General features: G+C 43.4%; 1 protein-coding gene across 2 annotated transcripts in view; it reads right to left on the bottom strand.

The window, feature by feature from the left end:
- MRAP2 (melanocortin 2 receptor accessory protein 2) overlaps positions 1-26,297 on the bottom strand; it is a 53,773-nt gene extending 27,476 nt beyond the window's left edge. The window contains exon 1 of one of the 2 annotated variants that reach the window (XM_018053182.1): positions 26,101-26,297. The gene's annotated coding sequence lies outside the window, so the exon portion shown is untranslated. Of the gene's footprint in view, positions 1-26,030 lie in introns of both variants that reach the window. The other variant, XM_018053181.1, reaches the window with a different exon arrangement.

The following is a 27,362-nucleotide window of genomic DNA, read 5'->3' on the forward strand; positions in this document are numbered from 1 at the left end:
AGATTAAAAAAATGCTGACTTCTTTGTGAAATGAGGTTGCACTATACAGCATGGGCATCTAAGATGACAAGTCCACAGAGCCAGTATCCAGCACTGGGCACCTGTGATATGTGAGGCACCGTATATTGTGGGCTAGAAGGAGATATCAGGTCAAGATCCAGATACCTCCCCTAACAATGGGGGAAGAATGTGTTTGCGTGCTCAGGCACTCAGTTCTGTCTGACTCTTTGTGACCCCATGGACTGTAGCCCACCAGGTTCCTCTGTCCATGGGATTTCCCAGGCAAAAATACTGGAGTGGGTAGCTACTCCCTTCTCCAGGGGATCATCCTGACCCAGGGATCAAACCCGTGTCTCCTGCACTGCAGGCAGATTCTTTACTACCTGGGAAGCCATGATGGGGGAAGAACACTAAGCAACAACTAACAGTAACATAAGGAAGAATTTCAATGAAGTACCAGCCAAACCAAGATTCGCTGAACAGTATAACCACTGAGCACCATCGCCCCACCCCAAGAGCTTTCTGAAGCTCCCCTTCTTCCACCCACCATAGCTCAGGACCACCCACTGCTGTCTCCGGGGCACCACCTCCAGAGAAGCTGAGGCAAAATCTCTACTACCCTTCTGCCCCAAAGCACGAGTCTCACCTTTCCTTCTTTTTTAAAAAAATTTATTTATTTATTTTAACTGAAGGCTAATTACTTTACAATATTGTGGTGGTTTTTGCCATAAATTGACATGAATCAGCCATGGGTGTACATGTGTCTCCCATCTCAACTCCCCCTCCACCTCCCTCCCCATCCCATCCCTCTGGGTGGTCCCAGTGCACTTTGAGTGCCCTGTTTCATGCATCAAACTTGGACTAGTGATCTATTTCACATATGGTAATATACATGTTTCAATGCTATTCTCTCAAATCATCCCATCCACACCTTCTCGCACAGAGTCCAAAAGTCTGTTTCTTATATCTGTGTCTCTTTTGCTGTCTCACATACAGGGTGATTGTTACCATCTTTCTAAATCCCACATATATGCATGAATATACTGTACTGGTGTTTTTCTTTTTGACTTACTTTGCTCTGTAAATAGGCTCCAGTTTCATCCACCTCATTAGAATGTGTTCTATTTAATGGCTGAGTAATATTCCATTGTGTATGTGTACCACAACTTTCTTATCCATTTGTCTGCCAATGGACATCTAGGTTGCTTCCATGTCCTGGCTATTATAAACAGTGCTGCGATGAACATTGGGGTACGTGTGTCTCTTTCAATTCTGGTTTCCTCAGTGTATATGCCCAGCAGTGGGATTGCTGGGCCATATGGCAGTTCTATTTTCAGTTTTTTTAAGGAATCTTCACACTGTTCTCCATAGTGGCTGTACTAGTTTGCATTCCCATCAACGATACAAGAGGGTTCCCTTTTCTCCACACCCTCTCCAGTACTTATTGTTTGTAGACTTTTGGATAGCAGCCATTCTGACCAATGTGAGACGATACCTCATTGTGGTTTTGATTTGCATTTCTCTGCTAACAAGTGATGTTGAACATTTTTTCATGTGTTTGTTAGCCATCTATATGTCTTCTTTGGAGAAATGTCTATTTAGTTCTTTGGCCCAGTTTTTGATTGAGTTTATTTTTCTGCTTTTGAGTTGCATGAGCTGTTTGTATGTTTTTGAGATTAATTGTTTGTCAGTTGCTTCATTTGCTATTATTTTCTCCCACTCTGAAGGCTGTCTTTTCACCTTGCTTATAGTTTCCTTTGTTGTATAAAAGCTTTTAAGTTTAATTAGGTCCCATTTGTTTATTTTTGCTTTTATTTTCATTATTCTAGGAGGTGGGTCATAGAGGATCCTGCTGTGATTTATGTCAGAGAGTGTTTTGTCTATGTTTTCCTCTGGGAGTTTTATAATTTCTGGTCTTACATTTAGATCTTTAATCCATTTGGAGTTTATTTTTGTGTACGGTGTTAGAAAGTGTTCTAGTTTCATTCTTTTACAAGTGGTTGACCAATTTTCCCAGCACCATTTGTTAAAGAGATTGTCCTTTATCCACTGTACATTTTTGCCTCCTTTGTTAAAAATAAGGGGTCCACAGGTGTGTGGATTTATCTCTGGGCTTTCTATTTTGTTCCATTGATATATTTTTGTCTTTGTGCCAGTACCATACTGTCTTGATGACTGTAGCTTTGTAGTATAGTCTGAAGTCATCACCTTTCCCTATTTCTTTCTTCCCCATTCCCAATCCTGGACACCACAGAAACAGACTCCAAGCCCTCACATCCTGTTGTTCAAAACAGGGTGTGCTCTGACCCAGAGATGTGTGACAGTATCAGAATTAGAGGGTGACTATGAGTGCCCAGCCAGACAAATCACTACTCCAAAGGTAGAAGTTCAGTTCAGTTCAGTCACTCAGTCGTGTCTGACTCTTTCTGACCCCCCTAAACCGCAGTACACCAGGTCTCCCTGTCCATCACCAACTCCCGGAGTTTACCCAAACCCATATCCATTGAGTCGGTGATGCCATCCAACCATCCCATCCTCTTTTGTCCCCTTCTCCTCCTGTCCTCAATCTTTTCCAGAAACAGGGTCTTTTCAACTGAGTCAGCTCTTCACATCAGTGGCCAAAGTACTGGAGTTTCAGCTTCAGTATCAGTTCTTCCAAAGAAATCCCAGGACTGATCTCCTTTAGGATGGACTGGTTGGATCTCCTTGCAATCCAAGGGACTCTCAAGAGTCTTCTCCAACATCACAGTTCAAAAGCAACAATTCTTCTGTGCTCAGCTTTCTTTATAGTCCAACTCTCACATCCATACATGACCACTGGAAAACCCATAGCCTTGTCTAGAGGGACCTTTGTTGACAAATGAATGTCTCTGCTTTTTAATAAGCTGTCTAGGTTGGTCATAACTTTCCTTCCAAGGGGTAAGTATCTTTTAATTTCATGGCTGCAATCACCATCTGCAGTGATTTGGGAGCCCCAAAAAATAAAGTCAGCTACTATTTCCAGTGTTTCCCCATCTATTTGCCATGAAGTTATGGGACCAGATGCCATGATCTTAGTTTTCTGAATGTTGAGCTTTTAGCCAACTTTCTCACTCTCCTCTTTCACTTTCATCAAGAGGCTCTTTAGTTCTTCTTCACTTTCTGCCATAAGGGTGGTGTCATCTGCATATCTGAGGTTATTGATATTTCTCCCAGCAATCTTGATTCCAGCTTGTGCTTCTTCCAGCCCAGCATTTCTCAGGATGTGCTCTGCATATAAGTTAAATAAGCAGGGTGACAATATACAGCTTTGACATACTCCTTTTCGTATTTGGAACCAGTCTGTTGTTTCATGTCCAGTTCTAACTGTTGCTTCCTGACCTGCATACAGATTTCTCAAGAGGCAGGTCAGATGGTCTGGTATTCCCATCTCTTTCAGAATTTTCCACAGTTTATTGTGATTCACACACTCAAAAGCTTTGGTATAGTCAATAAAGAAGAAATAGATGTTTTTTGGGAACTCTCTTGCTTTTTTGATGATCCAGCAGATGTTGGCAATTTGATCTCTGGTTCCTCTGCCTTTTCTAAAACCAGCTTGAACATCTGGAAGTTCATGGTTCATGTATTGTTGAAGCCTGGCTTCGAGAATTTTAAGCATCACTTTACTAGCATGTGAGATGAGTGCAATTGTGCAGTAGTTTGAGCATTCTTTGGCATTGCCTTTCTTTGGGACTGGAATGAAAACTGACCTTTTCCAGTCCTGTGGCCACTGTTAAGTTTTCCAAATTTGTTGGCATATTGAGTGCAGCACTTTCACAGCATCATCTTTCAGGATTTGAAACTGCTCGACGAGAATTCCATCACCTCCACTAGCTTTGTTCGTAGTGATGCTTCCTAAGGTAGAAGAGAAGGTACCAATTCTTCTCTGGGAAAGCTACACAAATTTTAAGAAAAGCTGATAAATCCTTTGAGTAAGGATTAGGTTAGCTTTCTAATACTGGCACAGAAATAACATGAAACCATTACTACAGTACCTTTTCTGGCATTTCTATTATTTGAACAAGAGGTGATTTCCCATGACAATGAAATAAATTTCCTCAGGAAATGAAAATAAGCAATTCAAACCCAAAAAGGAACTCTCCTTAATTATGAGCACTCTCTCCAGAAGAAAGGGACTGTGTGTGAGAAAGAAGTGTAGCTCTTCAGCTGTGAGGTTCAGAGATAAATGGTAGATTAGGATGAACATAATTCCCATTTGAGAATGTTAAGAATTTCACACCACACAGGAAAAGGCATTGCATCTGAAGTCAGAAGATGAGAGTTTTCACTGTTGTTTTCCCTCCATTTACTATGTTGCCAAACAGGACACTTCAGCCAGCCACATCTTCCTCTTCTGCAAAACCAACCATCCCAACTTCCTGTTGTTGGCAGGGAGTGGTTCTGCCTATGGTCACTAACTGACACCATCAGTATACACCTGGCCTGCTTCTTGAGCCTCCTGTTTTTTCTGCTTCTACTATTACCAACCCACTGCAATCCATTCTCCACACATCAGCCAATGATTTTTAAAAAAGACAAACTGCCCTTGTCACTCTTTTGCTTAATATTCTTAAATGGCTCTGTACTGCTCTAAGGACAAAGCCTAAAATTCTTAAGATATTCTACAAGGTCATGACTCGAGCCCTGCCATCTCCCCTTTTCTTGCCTCATACCATATGTCAAGTTGCATTTGGATTTCTTGCAGTTCTTCAAATATTTCATGCTCCTTACAACCTGCACACATACTGTTCCCTCTGACAGGAGTATTCCTCCTACCACTTCATCCTAACCCACGTCTCCTTTCCTGCATACTCTCAGCATGTATACTGGATAAAGCAAATCCAGTTTACCACCTCTTTTTGTATAGTCTGCAAGTGAATAATGTTTTAATATTTTTAAGTTTTATTTTTATTTCTTTTTTCTCAGTTTTTCATTCATCTTATTTTTTAAAATTATTTTTTGGCCACATCATGTGGCATGTGGGACCTAAGCTTCCTGACCAGGGATTGAATCCATACCCCCTGCACTGGAAGTGTGGAGTCTTAACCACTGGACCACCAGGGAATTCCCAAGAATGTTTTAATATTTTTAACCATTGGGAAGAAACAAAAGAATGGTATTATTCATGATCTTAGAGAATTTTAAGAAATTCAAGTATCAGAGCCCATAAATACAATTTTATTGGAACATAGCTACCCTCATTTTTGTTTTTGTTTTGTCTTCTCTAGCAGTATAACAGCTGAGTAGTTCTGAGAGAGATAGCAGAGTCTCCAAAGTCTAGAATATTTATTTTCTAATATCTCATAGAAAAAGTTTGCCAACTCCCTCCTCGAGAGTTGTGGCAAAAAAAATTATCTGAGCTTCAGTTTTCCCAACAGGAGAGTAAAAGTGATAACAGTACTAACATCATGAAGCTGTTCTAAAGATGAAATGTGATGTTGCATGAAATGTGCAGAGCCAGGATGCAGGGAAAAGCTAGTCTGAGAAAGAAATGCCTAGGTTTATTCTTTGCACAACAACCTCCCTGTCAGCCAATTCCTATCAACTTCACCATATGGTTAGTTGATCTATGTGGTTTAGACGAATCAAATTATAATAATAAAAAATAAATAAAAAGGCATTCATTTCGATGGTTTAAAATCACGAGAAGTATGGGATTCATGATGTTTCATCCAATCAAAAATATGGTAATAATCTCTGTCTTTTTGAGGCAAATAAGATGAAGTCTGGCTTGATCATATCATTTTTATGGGAAATTAGCATTACAGCCAATGTAACAAGCAGAGGAAGGCACCTGGCTTCAGCTGGTATAAAAACAGAAAATAGAAAAACAGAAAAAAGTACATAAAATGATAAAGAAAACAAATATGAGCAAGTGTTTTCCATGCTCTGAGCATCACTGCCCATGATGTTCTTCTCCACATTTGTGGACAGTGGTCCCCCATCCGTGGCTGCCCAGGCCCACAGGAGCAGCGGCTCTTCCTGCTACTCTATCAGCTCAGAAAGAAGCATTAGTACCACCTGCACAGGACCAGCCAGGAACCAGCAAGTAAAATATCTGTAAAAGAGTCGGGTTTCAAGAAGTATCAACCACTTACCCGCCACAGAGAGGTGTTTTTTAAACTTCTTTTTTCTCTCCCTTATATTATTCCTATTCAGCTAAATGAACTAGTTGGGGATGGATGGAGACCAAAGGGTGATGCAAGTCATAGATGACAGGATCCTGAGAGTGGAAAGGCGGTCCTTTAAGACAGGATGCCTGACAAATGCCTGGAGATAGGAGGTTCTCTGGGGAAGCAGAATAGGATGCAAGCCACACCATCCCCATCCCAGAGCAGCCATCTTTGTGGAGTCCTTCTGATGAAAAGCGCATCCTGTGTTTTCACTGGCTATTTCCTCTCAGTTCTTGAACCGCCAGGACAGCTTTGGAGGACAGAACCTCTGGCTTCTGCTTCTACCTCACACCCTTGAAAAAGTCCCCGAGGCAGTGCTTTTCATGCAACTGTCAAATTAGCCAGCCTGGGCCATCACATGCACAGGACAGACAACAAACAGAAGGCAGGACGTTGCACAATGTCTGCTGCTGAAGCCCAGGGTTGCCTTTTTGAGCTTTGCAGACACAGAAGCTGGTGCTGCTTCACCATCTGGAAGCAGGCCCCAGAGTATATTGTCACCACAGTGAGGAATGTCTGGGCTTTAACACACACTGAGGGAGAGATGGGGCACTAAGGCTTGTTCACAGGGATGCTGGACCCAGACAGCTGCTCTCTTCAGAGCACAACAAACAGGAAACACAGAGCTCAGTGTGCAGCTGCCCTCTGCCCCGCAGCTGCTCCTACACACTCCCTCCTGAGAGGCTCTTAATTTCAGATTTCTTCATAATATTAGAATCAGTAAAATAAACTTCTTCCAGAGGAAACATATCCCAAACAAGCCTATTGGTTCTGTACAGAGAGACTAATTGCTCTTTTGAGTAGCTAAATGCATCCTTGCCAACAACAATAATGAAAAATTATAACCTCACCTCAAAGCCCCACCTGAAAAATAAACTTACCTTTTCCAGGTGTGCACTGGGTACTTTAGGCCAGTTTATAGGAGTGGGAGAGGGAAATTAGCAGGCCCTAGGAACCTCTCAGAACTATCTAAACATTGCCCCTTCTCCCATCCACATGCCCAACACTTTCATGTCGTCTTCTAATTATCCGATCTTTCTTCTCCAACCCAGGTTCCCATACCACTCCTGGATATCCTCTTGCCTTCTTAAATCAAGTCAAATAATTCTCTCCACCTCCCTGAACTTGGGAAGATGTATATAAACATGGGGGCTTCCCCGGTGGCTCAGGCAATAAAGAATCTTCCTGCAATACAGGAGACCCAGCTTCAACCCCTGGGTCAGGAAGGTACCCTGGAGAAGGGAATGGCTACCCACTCCAGTATTCTTCCCGGGAAAATCCCATGGAGAGAGAAGTCAGGTAGGTTATAGACCAATGGGTTGCAAAGAGTCAGGCATAACTAAGAGACTAGCACTTTTACTTTCACGTATGAACATGGATGCTCTCATGGAGTGAATTAAAAACTCTTCATCAACATCTGTGGTGGCTCATGATGGGTGCATGTGATAAGGGAGCTGTTTCCTTGGAACTGGACCTTTATTTCCATGTTAAGGGGTAGACATGAGCAGTTGAGTTTTCCAAGTGACCACCAATTCAGACACAAGACTAGCACATAAAGGAGGGATCCAAAAGATGCCTATAAACCCTAAAAAACGAGCATCCACCTGTGTGCGCACGCGCACACACACACACCCACACACACACACCTGATAGTATAGCCAGGAAGATATACAAAGCAGTTGTGGGCCAGTGCCACAGGCCTGACGATCCAAGGTGGTCAGCTTGCTTGGAGGCAGACCTAATGACCCATTTGCGTTTGAGATCAAAATTCCCAACTGTAGGCATTCTTTCCACTCTTCAATTCCCAAATTCCAAAAGTCGGTGTGCCACCCAGGATGGCAACCTCCATTCTGACCTGGGCCATGACGATCTCATTAGTCACTTATTCTTATCTTGTTCTTCCTTCCATTTATAGGAACAGCTATCCCTTCACAACAGAGAAGTCCCCTTCTTGACCCATCACCCTTTCTCTCTCCAGCTGAGACATCAAAAAAATCAAAGGTCAAGTCTGGCCAGGCCCTATTTTGGTCCCTGAGGAGCCCAAGGTCAGAACTTCAGAATCACAGCTTTAGAAGCTTCATTCCCTCACTGCACAGAGATACGACCAGGCACCCAAACTAGAACTGATGATCCACCCAGCTTCATGCAGCCATGTGGGATGAACGACACAGAAATCTAATGAGAGTCTTCAGGGTTATGAGCTGGGCTCATGGTTAGGCCAGAACCAGCTGGATAGTCCTAAAGCATTTCCAAAAGGCACTACATCCCAGCAAGGAATGACACTTGACTCTATAAAATCAGAACCTCTGTGGTCCACTCCCAGAATGTTGCTTAACAGATGCTGACAAGGTCTTCTTGCCCAGTGCCTCACTCCTTTTTACAGATTCCACGTGAACGAGAACCACCATGTTCTATCTGCCCTTGTCACTTTAATTCTTATGTTTGCAGATTCCTTTTCGGTGAATCCATTTTAAGTCAGCAGCTTCTTACACAGAGTGTGGCTTTTTAGTTCCTTCAATTAAGGAGGCCATGCTTCCTGGACTTCAGTCCTTCTAACTATTATATTGACTTGAACACACATCTTACTTGTAAAGTCAAAGACTCTAGTTACTCAATTCAGACTAGAAATATTACACACACACATGGTTCTTCCTCCCTTTTCAGATGGACACAATTCCCAAGGTTTATACCTTGCTGGACATTTCCTAGGAAATACTCAGTTACTCACAAAAAAATGTGGTGATAGGACTTCCCTGGTGGTACAATGGATAAGAATCTGCCTGCCAAGGCAGGGGACATGGGTTCGATCCTTAATCCAGGAAGATCAACATGCTGAAGGCAACTAAGCCACAGCTACTGAGCCTAAAGCCACAACTACTGAAGCTCATGAGCCTACCCGTGCTCCAAAACAAGAGAAGCCACTGCAATGAGAAGCCTGGGCCCCACAATGAAGAGTAGGCCCCATTCGCCACAACTAAAGAAAGCCTGCATGGCAACAAAGACCCAGCACAGCCAGTAAATAAATCAACAAAAACACAGTGACTGATGGCTGACAGAGAAATTGTGGATGCATCCTCTTCTGTCTCTTCCTCATTCTCTACTGCACAACAGCAATTTATTTTGAGGAGCAAAACTTGGAACAGAAAGTGCTTGCAAGCCTGAAGATTTCCTGTCTGAAAATCATAATCAATTCCAATAGAAGAACAATCTGCAAAACCAGAAAGGAAACTTATATTTTGTGCAACTAGATATTCATTCAACACCTGAAATGCAGAAAGGCTGAATTAACAAGTAGGCATCCTTCTTCCACCAGCTGATCTCTCAAAGAGGATATTGGGTGGGTCCTACACTCACCTTCTCCAGTTATGTTCTGGGCACTTGCATAGCCATACATAGGCTTAAAAGTACTTAATAAAGTTGGCCCTTCCTGGCTCTGTTTTACTCCCTGGGTCAGGACAGCAAATGCTTATTGCATGAACTATGAGGTAGGGAACACAATGACTGTCCTTGAGTCCCTTGGAAAGGCTCTTTTGAGATGGGAAACAGTCTCGGCAATATACCACAGTACAGGCCATGCTAGGACCACATGAAGCAGTCCTCGGGGGGCCCTCTCCTCCCTTTGGTCTCTTTTCCATCAGGACAGGGACCTCTCCCTCTTGCTCACTGCTGTATTTCCAGCAACCCATCCAAAACCTGGCTCATAGCAGACATGCAATTAATAATTATCAAGTCAGTTTCTCCTGATGTGGGAAAGCCATGAAATTATTTTTCTTTCCACTCTCTTTCTCAACCCTGAACCCAAGAAGATAGCTTTCCCATTTTAACAGAGACTTCAGCTGGACAGAGAGAAAACTGTCAGGCCTATGCAAGGAAAAATACTCCAGAGAGAAGCTGTAAAGCCTCCATCTGGGAAGGATTGCCTGAAAGTGACAACGCACGGCTCTGAGATATGTGAGGGGGTGGCAGGCAGACTGCCCTCAGCTTTGCAGATTTAGGGAGCTGGGTTTTCACAGTCCTCCAGGGGTGAGGCGGGCACACTGACCAAGCAAAGGAGAATGATTTATAACCAGAGCATCCATTTGTTGAATTACAATAAGGAACAAAGTGGTCAAGAAGACCCGAGCAGAGGTTTTGCAGTCTGGAAAAGAAAATTCAAGATGAGAAGATTAGCTGGCGAATGCAGAATTAGGGCAAAGGAATCATGTAATGTAATTTAGCCCACTACACATGTGACAGGATGCTCTGCTGTTTGTCTTGTATCTCAACACAAATGTCCTGTTGCAGCCACAAAGTGAGGCCACTCTCAGCAGTGGAGAGGTTGGAGTTGTCCCTAAAGAAATGTCATCCAGTTATCCTGCCTCCTTCTGGACCTTGTTTTTCTTGTGCTGGACTTCAAAAAATTCTAGGCATGCTGTGCGTGCTCAGTTACTTCAGTCATTTCCAACTCTTGGCAACTGTATGGACTGTAGCCTGCCAGGCTCCTCTATCCACGGGATATTCCTGGCAAGAATACTGGAGTGGGTTGCCATTCCCTTCTCCAGGGGATCTTCCTGGCCCAGGGATCAAACCCATGTATCCTGCATCACAGGCAGATTCTTTACCACTGAGCCACCAGGGAAGCCCCCTAGGCATGTTGAAGACATATCCCAGGATGACCACTCTCTTATAATTAGTCTTTTGGGGTTCCTATTACTATTTACTTTTTGCTATATTCCTGAGCCTTCTGAAAAAGTACAGCAGAAGATCTAAATAGACACTTCTCCAAAGAAGACATACAATGGCCAAAAAAACACATAAAAAGATGCTCAATATCACTAAATATCAGAGAAATGCAAATCAAAACTACATGTGGATCACCTCACACAAGGCAGACTGTCCAGCATCAAAAAGTCTATAAACAATAATGTTCTAGAGGACATAGAGAAAAGGGAACCCTTCTACATTGTTGGTGGGAATGTAAATCGGTACAGCCACTACAGAGAATAGTATGAAGCTTCCTTAAGCAAACAAAACAGAACTTCCATATGATCCAGCAATCCATTCCTAGGCATACATCCAGAGAAAACCTTAATTCAAAAAGATACATGCACCCCAGTGTTCATAACAGCACTATCTACAGTAGCTAAGACAAGGAAGCAATCTAAATGTCCAGGGACAGAGGAACAGATAAAGAAAATATGGTACATATATACAGTGGAATATTCAGTTCAGTTCAGTCGCTCAGTCATCTCCAACTCTTTGTGACCCCATGAATCACAGCACGCCAGGCCTCCCTGTCCATCACCAACTCCCAGAGTTTACCCAAACTCATGTCCATCAAGTCGGTGATGCCATCCAGCCATCTCATCCTCTGTTGTCCCCTTCCCCTCCTCCCTTCAATCCCTCCCAGCATCAGGGTCTTTTCCAAGGAGTCAACTCTTCCCATGGGGTAGCCAAAGTACTGGAGTTTCAGCTTTAGCATCAGTGCTTCCAGTGAAGACCCAGGACTGATCTCCTTTAGGATGGAGTGGTTGGATCTCCTTTTTATGGCTGAGTGGAATATTACTCAGCCATAAAGAGAATGAAATAATACCATTTGCAGTAACATGGATGGGCCTAGAGATTATCATACTAACTGAAGTCAGACAGAGAAAGACAAATATATGATATCACTTACATGTGAAATCTAATTTTAAAACAATATAAATGAACTTATTTACAAAACAAACTCACAGTTACAGAAAACAAACATGATTACCAAAGGGGAAAGGGGATAGGGGAGGCATGAAGTAGGAGTTTGGGATTAACATACACACGTTACTATACGTAAAAAAGATAACCAACAAAGATCTACTGTATAGCACAGGGAACTCACTCAATATTCTATAATAACCTATGTGAATAAATAATCTGAAAACGAATGAATATATGTATAACAGAATCACTTTGCTGTATACCTAAAACTAACACAGCATTGTAAATCAACTATATTCCAACAAAACTAATTTTAAATGAATAAAAATGTTTAAAAGTACTACAATCATGCCAAAGAAGTGAAGTGAAGTGAAGTGTTAGTCATTCAGTCGTGTCCCTTTGCAACCCCATGGACTGTAACCCACCAGGCCCCTCAGTCCATTGGATTCTCCAAGCAAGAGTACTGGAGTGGGTTGCCATTTCCTTCTCCAGAAGATCTTCCCAACCCAAGGATTGAATCTGGGTCTTCTGCATTGCAGACAGATTCTTTCCCTGAGTTGGGAAGATCCCCTGGAAAAGGGGATGGAAACCTACTCCAGTATTCTTGCCTGGAGAATCCCATGGACAAAGGAGCCTGGTGGGCTATAGCCCATGGGGTCGCAAAGTGAAAGTGAAAGTGAAGTCGCTCAGTCGCAACCCCGTGGACTGTAGCTTACCAGGCTCCTCCATCCATGGAATTTTCCAGGCAAGAGTACTGGAGTGGATTGCCATTTCTTTCTCCAGGGGATCTTCCCAACCCAGGGATCGAACCCAGGTCTCCCGCATTCCAGGCAAATGCTTTAACCTCTGAGCCACCAAAGAGTTGGACACAACTGAGTGACTAACACACAAGCCAAAGAATTAGCTATCAAAAAGCTGTGCTTCATCATGAGATACCACTTCACACCCATTTGAATGGCTATTACCAAACAAACAGACAAACAAAAGTCCCCAAACCAGAAAACACTAAGTGTTAGCAAGGATGCAGAGAAACTGGAACCCTTGTGTGTTGCTGGTAGGAACACAAAATAGTATGGCTTCTATGAAAGACAGGATAATGGTTCCTCAAAAATGTAAATATGGAATACCTTATGACCCAGCATTTCCACCTCAGGGTATATACCCCAAAGAACTGAAAGCAGAGGTTCCAAGAGATAGCTGTACATCACCGCAGCACCATTATTCACAACAGCCAGAAGAAAGAAGCAGTCCACATGTACACTGATGGATAAATGACTTAACAAAATAGAGTACGTACATACAGCAGAATACTATTCAGCTTCAGAAAAGAAGGAAATTCTGTCATATGCAACAACATGGATAAACCTTCAAAACAGCATGCTAACTGAAATAAACCAGACACACGAGAACAAATATTGCATGATTCCACTTACTTGGTACATCCAGAGCATTCCAGTTCATACAGACAAAGAATGTTGGCTGCCAGATGCAAGAAGTGGAGAATGGAGAACTACTGATTAATACAGGGGTCCCCAACCTCCAGGATCTAATGACTGATGGTCTGAGGTGGAGCCGATGCAATAATAATGGATGTAAAGTGCACAATAAATGAAATGTACTTGAATCATCCTGAAACCATCCCCCTCCCTCCCCGGTCCACAGACAGATTGTCTTCCACAAAACTGGTCCCTGGTGCCAAAAAGGTTGGCAAGCAGGTTGATTTAATGAATATGGAATTTCAGTTTGGGAAGATGAAAAACTTGTTGACGGGTTGCACAGCACTGTAAATGTGCCTAACACCACTGAGTTGTAATTTTTAAATTGTATATTTTATGTTATGTATATTTCACCCAAAAACATTCTAAAATGTTTTAAATAAGAAAAATATATAAAAAATCAACACTTTCTGACCAAGTCCTAAGATGCGGGACAAAAACTGAGAGGTTCCCGAGTAAAAGACAATCCCAGGTGACAGAAGATGGTCCAGGCGCCCTCCCCATGTGGGTCCTTCCTCCACAGCCAACCTTCTAGGATCCAGCTTTGCTCAGCTCAAGAGCCTGTGTGGCACTTCCTCACCATGTAAAAGTACTCACTTTCTCCAGGCTGTGAGGAATCATACCTCCTTATGCCAGGGAGAAGCTGGCAGTGTATTTATGCTGTGCGAGCTGTGGTCCTCCCACTTTGACTAGTCCAGCAAACAGACTAGCTCTGTTTCCCAAACTCTTTCTAAGTTTCACCTCCCAAGGTCCCTTATCACACTCAGTTCAGTTCAGTCACTCAGTCGTGTCCGACTCTTTGCGACCCCATGAATTGCAGCACGCCAGGCCTCCCTGTCCATCACCAACTTCCAGAGTTCACTCAGACTCACGTCCATCGAGTCAGTGATGCCATCCAGCCATCTCATCCTCTGTCATCCCCTTCTCCTCCTGCTCCCAATCCCTCCCAGCATCAGAGTCTTTTCCAATGAATAAACTCTTCGCATGAGGTGGCCAAAGTACTGGAGTTTCAGCTTCAGCATCATTCCTTCCAAAGAAATCCCAGGGCTGATCTCCTTCAGAATGGATTGGTTGGATCTCCTTGCAGTGCAAGGGACTCTCAAGAGTCTTGTCCAACACCACAGTTCAAAAGCATCAATTCTTCGGCGCTCAGCCTTCTTCATAGTCCAACTCTCACATCCATACATGATCACAGGAAAAACCATAGCCTTGACTAAACGGACCTTAGTTAACAAAGTAATGTCTCTTCTTTTGAATATGCTATCTAGGTTGGTCATAACTTTCCTTCCAAGGAGTAAGCGTCTTATCACACTAGCCTGCTACATTTCAGGATAAAGTCCACCACCAGTTATCCTTCCAAAGCACCCAGGGCCTTCTCATGGATTACATGTAAAGCCAGTTGCTTCCCCAGGACCGAAAGGAAGTGCCTCAATCTCATAAAATTGGCTCTAGTCTCTGGGAAATGTTTCCTGGAGACCAGCTGTATTTCATGGGCCTGGAAAACAGGGATGCCAGTATATATATATATATATATATATATATATATATATATATATATATATAATTTTTTTCTTTTGCCGAATAAGGAAATTTGTAAAAAAAAAAGCAAAACAAAACAACTATCATTAACAATGATCCTTTCATAGACAAAAAGTTATTTTAAGCACCCTCCAAGGAGGAGAGATATACCCTCACAATAACAATAGTTCTCTGCAAGGAAAGAGAGCTGGCAGACTGGCACCAGTATTTTTACAGCAAACAGACATTTCCTTCCAGGCCTTGCGTCTGTCCACTGCACTTGCGTGACAGCTACTGGAATGGCTTACATATTCACTCTCCGAAAGCAAAGGAAAAGGACTAAAAGAGATGTAGTGAAATTTCCTTCCAGATCTATGACTCTAGAACATAATAAAATACCTAGTTGCTTTCCACTTGCATCACACACTCAATGATGTATGTGTGTTGTGTGTGTGTAATGCAGCATGAATAAGATGCTATTAGAGTTCTGTCCCCCGAAATTCATATGTTGAAATCCTAACTTCCAATACCTTTGTGTGGTTTTTTTTCTAAGATTTTTTTTTTATGTGGACTATTTTAAAAATCTTTATTGAATTTGTTACACTATTGCTCTTGTTTTAAGTTTTTGGCCCAGAGGCATGTGGGATCTTACCTCCTTGACCACAAAGCGAACTTGCACTCTTTGCATTTGAAGGCAAAGTCCTCACCACAGGACCACCAACAGAGTCCCTCCCTGTACCTTTGGAAGTGACTATATTTGGAAACAATCTTTAAAGAGGTTCTTAAGTTCGACTGCATTAGGGTGGGCCCTAATGCAATCTGACTGGTGTCCTTACAAGAAGCTGCAATCAGGACCCAAGGAGAGACACCAGGAGCACTGGTGTAGACAGAGCCCACCACATGATGAGGAAGCAAAAGGATGGTCATTTATAAGCCAGAGAGGCCTGGAACAGATCCTTCCCTTGTGGTCCTTGGGGGAAACCAACTCTGCTGACACCTTGATCTTGGACTTCCAGTCAGAAGAGTTGTGGGAAATTAATTTCTGTTGTTAGAGCCACTCAGGTTCAGGTATTTTGTTACAGCAGTCCTAGCATAAGAATATGGCTGCTGAAGTTCAATGCATGAAGCAGGGCACTCAAAGCTGGTGCTCTGGGACAACTCAGAGGGATGCAGTGGGGAGGGAGGTGGGAAGGGGATTCAGGATGGGGAGACACATGCGCACCCATGGGTAACTCAAGTCAATGTATGGCAAAACCCACCACAATACTGTAAAGAAATTATCCTCCAATTAAAATAAATTAATTTAAAAAAAAACAAAGATAAAGGTGCTGAATTTAATTTTTTTGAAATTAATTTTTTAAAACTGATGTTTTCTTTGATGAATTAATTAGATAAACTGTCCTAGAAAGGCCCTTAAGAATAACTTACTTTATACCAATCACTCTTACTGGCACTAAATAACATACATTTTCAGAAAGAAAACCTATTCCAGTATATGACAATGTCAACCAATACATTGATCAGATTCTTATTAACATGCCCCTCAAGGAGAAAGAACATGAACATGTTAAAATTAGGATGAGTCAATTCAGCTCAATAAATACATTCTGAACACTGGGAGTTTTATGTTGAACGATTTAGCGGGGGTTGAAAAGTCAAGGGCTGTACCCACAAGGAATTCAGTGAATGCAGGTTTGAGTTTAGAACCATGCTCTCCTCTGTTGAATTTCACTCTCTCAAACACACACACACACACACACACACACACACACACACGTTAAGAAACATCACAGCAGCCTGATGAAACAGATAACAGGTACAACACAGTCATTAAGAAAGGAAGGACCTCTCAGGACTTCCCTGGTGGTACAGGGTCTGGGACTTTGCCTTCCATTGCAGGGGGTACAGGTTAGATCCCTGGTCAGGGAGCTAAGAAACCACATGCCTTCCAGCCAAAAAACCAAAACGCAAAACAGAAGCTATATTGCAACAAATTCAACAAAGACTTTAAAAATGGTCCACATTAAACAAACAAACTTTGAAGAAATAGAAGGACTCATTATGACAGAGGAGGCTGGGGTGAGGGGACCCTCAGAGATGGTCCTCTGAGGTTTTGCCCACTCTGTCCCACCTGCCAGCCTGGACTGCCATCTCCTGCTCTCCAGCTTCCACTGGCCTATGAGGGTAGAAATCAGTCATCATTTCCTCCAGGGAATTCAGTCCAAGCTTCTCAGTCCTTGAGGACTCTCTTCCTTCTTTCAGTCCCATCACATGGATTACTTGAAGCTCTCATTTTAATAATGAGAGTATAAATCAGATTCTGTTAGTGCCTCTCACAAACTGTCATACTGATTTATATAGATGCTATTAGAAAGCATCATGGTCAGGTGAATTACCATTTTAATGATGATAGGAAGACAACCACCCTTTCCATTTTAATTAATGGAGTTTTTGAAACACCTGGCACAAGAAGTCTAAGGAGCACGAGGTTGCCTGTGTCTTAAATCACTTGGAGGATGATTTGGCAAAGAGACTGACTTTGTATTTATTGCTGATGGAATCTGTCTCCAAGCAGTGCACCCTGTTCCTTACAGCCTGGAGCTGAATCAATCTTTTGATAAGTAAGAAAGGAGTGGGACTAGGAATTTCCATCTCTGTTCTACAGAAAAGGAAATTTAAACTAAAGCAGTGGTTTAAGAGCTGGAGACAGAGCACCATCAAAGCTAAACTTTCTAATGACCTACTGTCTCCTAGGACCAATGGTGGCAAAAAGCCCCAGAGTCTTGTGTCCCACCTGATTCAACCTTCTGGAGCATCAATTTTAAGAGAAAATTTAGAGGACATTTTAATATTAAACATGTTGCAAAATAACTACAAATAGCAAATGAAAGCTGAATATAAACATCAACTTGCTTCTGGCAATCTTGGGCTCCACTTCAGTTCAGTTCAGTTCAGTTCAGTTCAGTCGCTCAGTCGTGTCTGACTCTTTGCAACCCCATGAATCGCAGCACGCCAGGCCTCCCCGTCCATCACCAACTCCCGGAGTTCACCCAGACTCGCGTCCATCGAGTCAGTGATGCCATCCAGCCATCTCATCCTTGGTCGTCCCCTTTTTCTCCTGCCCCCAGTCCCTCCCAGCATCAGAGTCTTTTCCAATGAGTCAACTCTTCGCATGAGGTGGTCAAAGTACTGGAGTTTCAGCTTTAGTATCATTCCTTCCAAAGAAATCCCAGGGTTGATCTCCTTCAGAATGGACTAGTTGGATCTCCTTGCAGTCCAAGGGACTCTCAAGAGTCTTCTCCAACACCACAGTTCAAAAGCATCAATTCTTCGGCGCTCAGACTCCCAGAAAAATGAGTTAACTCTCCTTGCCTATGGTGGTAATTTAGTGCAAATTTTAAAGAAGCATAGGTAGGAATGTACGTAGGTTTACAAGATATACTTTCTAGTAGTTTCCAGATTTTCAGATCTGCATCTTAAATTTCTATGGGTTTTTGGTTGTTGGTTTTTGCTTTGTTTTTCACAGAAGATAGAATTATATTTTCTGGGGAAATCTACATAAGGGTTGGTAGAAAGACAGGTTATGTTTATAATTATTACCATCACTTATCTCCTAGTTTTTTTCCTTGATCAACCAGGGGAATTCAGAACCAATATTTAAAGAAGCAGCTCCCCTAGCTGCCCCGTCTTTGTCTTTAATGGTCATTTTGGCTGAGGAAAACAAATGCACCTTTAGGGAAAATAATCATTTGAAGCTTATAAGTTATTTTAACTTGAAGGGTTATGAAATTTACCAATGTTCTCTAGTCAGGGGGCAATTACATAGCTCTTGGTAACAAGGACATGAGCAACAATTAAACAGACAGAAACATCCACGTTAGCAGCTCAAAGATTCTCAACTTCTGTTTTTTACTTCACATCTCAGGAACACCATGATGGACTGAAGACTCACCCTGGCAAAGAGAGGAAGCAAACATGCATACGTGCCTTTCTTTCCAATGGGACCAAAAACTTCATATACTCCCGTTTTAAAAAAAATCACTTTGCACCCTGAAATAAGCCAAAAATAACATGACCATCCTGTCTGGGGGTTTGGTCTCCAAAATCATAAAACTTTGAAAAGGTCCTGTAAACCTGGACTCCCTAAAAAAAATTTTTCCCCTGATTGCTTGCCATGGGAATGTCTGAAGATAAATCATGACTTCGGGGAATATGACCATCATGTGAGAAAGCTGTTTTCAACCATGAACAACAGACTATGTGCATTTGAGAATCCTGGAAACTACCTGGGGGCATTTTCCTTCAAGTTTTTATTTGATGAACCAATCTTCTGAAGCCTGGCTCCCTTGAATTCTCTTGCAAGTAAACATTTCCTTTTCTTTTTTCCTTTCAAAGCCTTTGTCTGAAGTACACATCGAGTATAGGCTGCTTCTCTTTACTATGTCCACTGAAGCATATGTAACACACACTCTGAGCTGGCACAATTTATGGGGCCCAATGAAATGTTCATTTCATTTTTCTCTTCCCCTGCTCCTTAAAATAGCATTCAGTGGATTCATCCTTCCCATTCTCAGACTAACACTTGAGCAGAATCCTGGGGACTTTTCTACTCAAGCAACCACTTCAAAGTCTCCTAAGAATTAAAGTGTGCTGCCTGGAGACAAAAGAAACTCCAACCTGGTTATAATAATAAATCCCCTGCCTATGCCAGCTAGGTCTGTTGCATGCTGGACTCCTACAGCAACCTGGGGACGGCTGACGTCCTTTCTCTTTCTGTATGCCCAACAGCTGGCCAGCTTCTCATCCCTCCAAGGTCAAAGCAAGTGGAGGGGCTGTGGAAGTCCTGTTTGGGGGTTGTAAATTAGAGTGAAATGTGCCAGAACAAACCCCCAAAATCTGTCTCCAAGCAGCCCACACCGTTCCTTACAGCCTGGAGCTGAATCAATCTTTTAATAAGCAAGAAAGGAGTGGGAGCAGGTATTTCCATCTCTGTTCCATAGAAAAGGAAATTTAAACTAAAGCAATAGTTTAAGACAGAGCAGCAGGAAGGTTATACTTTCTAATGATCACATTCTAAAAGCTTATGTCTCATTCCCTCCTTTTTTTTAATTAAATTAACTTTTTTTATTGTTTACTGTCCTAACACTGACATATAATGTTGTGTGTGTTGCACATGTACAGAAAGAAGCTTTCTCAGTTATACACACACATCTATCTGTTCATCTTTGGATTCTTTTCCCATATGGGTTATTACAGAATGTTGATAGATCTCCCTTGGTATACATAGGTTGTTATTGACTATTTTATATGTAATAACTTGTATTTGTTAATTCCAACCTCCTAATGTACCCCTTGTGCCCTTCTTTCTTCTTTAGTAACTATAAGTTTGATTTTTAAGTCCCTGAGTCCATTTATGTTTTCTCAATTAATTCACTATTTTTAGATTCCATCTATAAGTAATATATTTTTCTTTCTTGACAAATAGAGTATTTCCTGCCATGTTTCTTGTTTCCTTTCTGGAAAAGGAATATTTCCTGCCATATTCGTGGTTCTGACTTTTTTACTTAGTTTGATCATCCATAGTTTTAGCTATGCTCCTGAAAATCCTATTTCATTCTTTCTCGTGGCTGTCATATCCAACACTCTATACATGGGTGATTTCATGTACTCATTTTTCTTCTACTGATGGCTCACTCCTATCTTAGCCTCTAGATTCCTGGAAACACTAGCTGCTGGGGTTGCCCTCACACTTGGGCTGAACTTGGAGTGGACACAGGCCAATCATCTCTCCACAAGGCCCCAGCAGGTCTTCAGGAAATCCTTGGGCATCTTTTGCCCTGACAAATTCTGGGAAGGCAGGTGATCCTGCAGCCTAGGCCACCACTGAACCCTAAATGCATGTACAGCTAGACTCGTAATCCCATGACAGCCCCTCACATTATGTCTGGGGTGAAGGAAGTACCAGTATATCTCTTTGAAGAAATCTTTTTAACAAAGCCTCTGCTCTCAAAGAACTTCTGTTCTGGAAGTGGCCAACGAGATTTGGAAATCATGAAAAGTTCTCAAATATCTACACTGGAATTTCTACTTCTTGGTCTTGCCCTTTCCTTTGAAATTGCACATAATTTGAACATACGCCTTGTTCAGAACTTTAATTTGGTTCCTATTTTATTTTTGTAGGCACACATAGATGTCTAGGAGAGTCTGTTCATTTCCAGTTAGTTACTGAAGCTTATTTTTCTCTTATATGTGTGTGTGTGTGTGAGTCACTCAGTCGTGTCTGACTCTTTATGACCCCATGGACTATAGCCCTGCCAGGCTCCTCTGTCCATGGAATTCTCCAGGCAAGAATACTGAAGTGGGTTGCCATCCTTTCTTCAGGAGAAGATCCAGGAAGAAATGGCAACCCACTTTCTGATCCAGGGATTGAACCCAGGTCTCCTGCACTGAAGGCAGATTACTGTCTGAGACACCAGGGTATAGATCTAATAAAACTGAGGAATTTGAACATACGAAAGGGCACTGAGTAATGAAATCTGACACCCCTTCACTCAGGGGGCAATCCCCTCCCCAGTCCTGACAGATCCCCCAGCACTAGCTTGATATACTTCTGGAAGCAAACCTACTTTCTCTTCCTCAGATATCTGAGGAATGTCCTCAGAACTGGCCAATGCTGCTTTTTTGCCAGGTGAAAAAAAAATATTCCCTGTTCCTCATACAGCCTGATACTCAGACCCTCATCACCCCATCACCTTCCTCAGGACCCTCTGAAGTTGGTCTCTGTCCTCTATAAAGGAGCCACCCAGGATGTGACCCTGAGTAGAGTGGTTCCCAGATCCTCTGACTCGAATGTCACAGGTTGGTAAGGCCCAGGCTGTAATCCCAGCTCTATACTTGCTGCCTATATAATCTTCAACTAATTTCTTAATCCTTCTGTGCCTTAGTCTCAACATCTGTTAAATAGGAATGGTGATGAGAAATGGAGTATTTCCTGCCATATCAGAGAACAAGGATGTCACAGTCATCAGCGATTGCAGCCACCACAGATGGTGAGTTGGTGAGCCCGAGGAAAGTCAGGAAAGAAAAGTCCTGCCATCTAGCAGCCAGCAGCCACTTCCTATGGTGAGCCCTGAGGAAAACTGGGATGTAAAAACACAGGATACTGGTCCCAGACAGCTGAGGTGCATATCAAAGGAATGATTTCAGTAAGCCCAGACTCTTGCATCTTCCCATACATAGAAAAGCACTAAATTCCTTAACTTGGGATATTAATGTTCTTTAATTAACAATCACCTTTTGTCCATACCCTCTCCAGCATTTATTGCTTGTAGACTTTTGGATCACAGCCATTCTGACTGGCATGAAATGGTACCTCATTGTGGTTTTGATTGGCATTTCTCTGATAATGAGTGATGTTGAGCATCTTTTCATATGTTTGTTAGCCATCTGTATGTCTTCTTTGGAGAAATGTTCATCTAGTTCTTTGGCCCATTTTTTGATTGGGTCATTTAGTTTTCTGGAATTGAGCTGCAGGAGTTGCTTGTATATTTTTGATATTAGTTGTTTGTCAGTTGTTTCATTTGCTATTATTTTCTCCCATTCTGAAGGCTGTCTTTTCACCTTGCTTATAGTTTCCCTTGTTGTGCAGAAGCCCCTCTTACACTGTTGGTGGTAATGCAAACTAGTACAGCCACTATGGAGAACAGTGTGGAGATTCCTTAAAAAACTGGAAATAGAACTGCCTTGTGACCCAGCAATCCCACTGCTGTGCATACACACCGAGGAAAACAGAATTGAAAGAGACACGTGTACCCCAATGTTCATCGCAGCACTGTTTATAATAGCCAGGACATGGAAGCAACCTAGATGTCTATCAGCAGATGAATGGATAAGAAAGCTGTGGTACATATACACAATGGAGTGTTACTCAGCCATTAAAAAGAATACATTTGAATCAGTTCTAATGAGGTAGATGAAACTGGAGCCTATCATACAGAGTAAAGTAAGCCAGAAAGAAAAACAGCAATACAGTATACTAACACATATATATGGAATTTAGAAAGATGGTAACGATAACCCTGTATGAGAGAGAGCAAAAGAGACACAGATGTATAGAACAGTCTTTTGAACTCTGTGGGAGAGGGAGAGGGTGGGATGATTTGGGAGAATGGCATTGAAACATGTATAATATCATATAAGAAACGAATTGCCAGTCCAGGTTCAATGCAGGATACAGGATGCTTGGGGCTGGTGCACTGGGATGACCCAGAGAGATGGTATGGGGAGGGAGGTGGGAGGGGGGTCCAGGATGGGGAACACATGTACACCCATGGTGGATTCATGTTGATGTATGGAAAACCAATACAATATTGTAAAGTAAAAAAAAAAAAAAGAGAGAGAGAATGAGATTAAAGTGCTTTTAAAGTTATGCTTCTTGTATCTACCGCATGCAACAATAAAAGCAAAATAAAACTTGGAAAAAAAATCATCTTTTGCTATTCTGACTATCTACTCTTTGTTGCAAAACTTTTATATAACCTGCCCCCCATGCTACCTCCTCAGAGCAGTTCTCTCAGGGTTACTTGAAATGCTGCCTCCCAGACTTAAGCCCTAAAAATTTCCACCAATTAAAATTTCCACCAATTAAACATAACTCTCAACTTTTAGGTTGTGAATATCTTTAAAGTCCACAGTGATAATTATATTCCCTACTTCATGAGGGTGAGACAGGATTGAGAAAACAACTGTGAAGCACTTACAACTCTACCTGGCACATAATCAGCTCCATAAAAATATCTATTTGCTTTGTTTGTTTTCTTTTTTAAAGCCTGTTCTCATCACGGCAACCCATGTTTGCTATTGAGCAGCTACTTCACACAGGTTCATGTTGGCCTGGTGGGCCACTAAGACCCTCAGGTTACCTCTTTCACATGAACTGCAGCTTAGCGGAACCACCCCATCCTTTCCTTTTTTCATTGATTCTTTGATCCCGAATGCAGAAGACCTTCAACCACACTGTGAGCTCAACATTATATCTCTTGCCTGGAGATGGGTCTTATAGAGAATCCTACAGAAAAATGTCCCCTCTATATCTGTCTCATGATGAGTAACACCAGGGAGGTGTAGAGATGGAGCCCTGTGGTGTGTCCACTCTTCCCACACCTTATCCTAAGGGAGAGTATGCCTCTGTAAAGGCGGGACACACATCTATGATGGAGGTGGGAGGCAGTGACTGACTTATTCACAGGTCCCTAGCTGTAAAATGTAAACAAGTACAGCCACCTAGCTCTGAGGACCAAAGGAAGCTGTGCAGCAGGAAGCACACAGCCAAGCTGTCATCAGACCCACAACATTAGAAGATCAAAAATAAAGGATTTGGAGAGGAATTCTGATTGGTAAAATGCCTCAACACCTGGGGACCTAGAGAAATGGGCAGGAGGAAGGCTACATTTTCCAGAAGATGCTGATGATATTATTTGCAAAGTAAAAGATGACCCCATGATGAGCAGAGGAATTAGCCTGGAAGGAACAATAGGGCAGCCAGGGTTAGGTATGCACACCCATGCAGAGGCAGTGGGATAAACCACACACACACACACACACACACACACACACACACAATTCATAACCCAATACTTGCCCTTGTACATACAGCGCACTCTGATCCTTTCTCATCCCTTCTATTGAATTTCACGTTTTAAAAAAGACTGGTGCAACTCACTACACTGACAGCATTCCACTGATGAGTCACAACCTACAGATGAAAAACACTAGTAGATATGGCATGCCCCAATCTGCAGCCCCACTAGGTTGCTAGAAGAGAGAAAAAAGTTCATTTGGCATACACTGATTTTGTAAATCCTTTCCCAGGTGCTCTTGAGCTAGCTTCTCTAAGAATTTGTTCTGGAGGGTTACCAGGATTCAGTGTTTCCTTCTTTGAAGTCTACGGGCTTGGCTACCATCTCTCAAGCCTGCTCTGAGGGACTGTGAGCTAGGATGCCTGCTACTTGAACCTCAGCTCAGTTTCAGGGTTTCCGGATCCTCTTATAGGGGTTTGGGCTGCCCTTCCTTTATTGAAAGGAAGGAGACAGACTGGGAGGACACTGCCTTCCCTGTCTCCTGTTAATATCACCTCATCTTTCATAAACACTGGGTAATCTTCCTGACAAGAACACAGCTGTTTGTTGCCAGGCGCCCCAGCACCTGGCTGCCTCTCCTGCACTCTGGACCTTATCCTTGTGGCCTTGGCCTTTCTTGCCTGCGTTTTAGGTGATGCGCTCCCACTGGATCACAGTCCTAGATTCCAGACCTCGCCTCCCCACTGTTAACTGGCGGATTTGGCTGGGAAAACTTATTTAATATCTCAACCTAATTTTCTTCACTTGTAAACTGGAAATATTACTGTTTACCTTTGGGATTTTATCAGAATTAATTTATACGCGGGAGTTCCCTTCTCCTCCCTGGAGTAGCAGGGAGACTTTCCCCAAGCTACCTTTGCTTTTAGAACACAATCACAGGCTTCGATTTTGTTAGATGAAATCCGGAGTATCAGCTGCGATTACCCGTGTCATCCAAACCGCGGCGGAAACCACAAAGCCTCCGAACAAGTTTCTAATGAGGCGACTCCCCGTCTTCCTCAATTAATTACACAGAAACGATGAAAAAAAAGAGGAAAAAACCCGAATGCGGTATTTCCCTCTAAACAGTAGAATGACCTGCCTGCAGGCAGGCGCCTAGGCACAAGCAAAATGAATTAACAACAGTCAAACCCGCGTTATTCCGGGAGCCCAGCCCACCGCCAGGGGCGCGCACGTTCCGCCGGGACAGGCAGGTCTCCCGCGCCCGGGTTGGGGACTCTCTCGGTTGCTGGGGACATCGGGGCTGGCCCGCCAGAACAACAAAGTTCTGCCCCCCGGCGGGAGAAGGTATGACCTATCATTGAGTGCAAGCGAAAGGAGGAAACCCACCCCAGCCCCGGGCGCCGCGCTCCTTGCTTTTTGGGACGCCCTCCGGCAGGACGCGCACATCAACCCGCTTCCAGGAAGGCTCTGTATTTGGGTCCACTCCACGCGTCCGCACTTTTGCCCCGGGCACCCTCGAGCAGCAGATCTCTCCTCCCCACTCCCTTTCACTCAAACCATCCCCTCGCAACCTCAGCAAGCCCGACCGTCCGTGGGAGCCAGAGCCTCAAGGCCCCAGAGTCCCGCGCCGCCCGCGGTTACCAGCTCCTGTAAGGTGCGTGAGCGCAGCCGCCGCCTTCAGCTGTCTGGCCAGCCAGGCGCTCCCGGCGCTGCGGTGCGGCGGGGACGCGCGCTCCAGACCTGCGGCGGAGGCGGCGTGGGGCCGCCCCTTCCACCCCCACGAGTTCAAGGGCGCCCCGCTGGAGGAGCTAGCTCTGCCGAACGCTCTGTGCCCTGGGTTGGGGGGTGGCACTCACACACTTTCTGGATGACAGCCTGTCGCGAGGAAGGGAAAAGGACCCGAGCGCATTGTTAGCCCTCCCAGGGCTCGGCAGTGCGCCCGGTTGGCCAACTTTAGGTAACCAGAGCCAGCGAACTGAGCTAGGAGTGAGGCAGTCTAGGAGGGGGTTAGGAAAAATCCTCAGTACTGGGTTCAGGTTCAGTTACGCTGGGACTCTCCATCGTGAGCTACTTTAATACCTGAAATTGATCTCCTCATGCCTGCCAGCACCGGGTCTGCCAGACAGGGCCCCCCAAAGATGGGAGTGAAACAGGAGTGGTTTCAAGTTAGAGACCTAATTCGCTCCTGCCTTCCAGTAAATACTTATTGAGCCCTTACTCCATGCCGGTCACTGATCGGGCGATGGAAAGCAGCCCCCTGGGGTCTATATTCTAGGGAAAAGACAGGCAATCAACAGAACAAATAAGAACATGTCCTGTATTGGATTGCGACAAGTGTTGTAGAGAAGAAATAACTCAGGAAAAGGACAGAGAATGTTGATGATGAGGGATGCAGTATTAAAGCAGGGGATTGGAGATGACCTCCTGGTAGGGCTTGCCTTCAAGCTCAGGAGGCCTGGCGCCCTGGAAGCCAAGTGGAACCAGCGCTGTATTGCAGTGGGATAAATGCAGTGAGAGCAGCAGGCAAGCAGGTTTGTGATTCTGATTAACTCCATCTCTTGGTGCCAGAAAAGGATTCCTGGAAATGACAGCTGATTTTTTTTTTTAAGCTAGTTTCATCCCTCCATGTAAAATGAAGTATTTTGCAAACCATCCTTCCAGCTATACTCCTCAACCTTGGCCATAGGAAGTTTAATTCTAAATGGCATAATATGACCATCTGTGATGAGATGCACTAGTCCTTCCGTAATGCTCCATATTGGTTACACATTCCTGGTCACCGGGAAGCAATCCATCACCCAGGCAGAAGAGCCGGTACCGCCCTGTTGATGGTACAGGAGGTGGCAAATCCAGTCAGAGCACGGAGCCTCAGAATGACTACTGCTGAGAAGACACGTTGCAGA

This window comes from Capra hircus, chromosome 9, assembly GCF_001704415.2.
Source record: "Capra hircus breed San Clemente chromosome 9, ASM170441v1, whole genome shotgun sequence".
NCBI lineage: Eukaryota > Metazoa > Chordata > Mammalia > Artiodactyla > Bovidae > Capra > Capra hircus.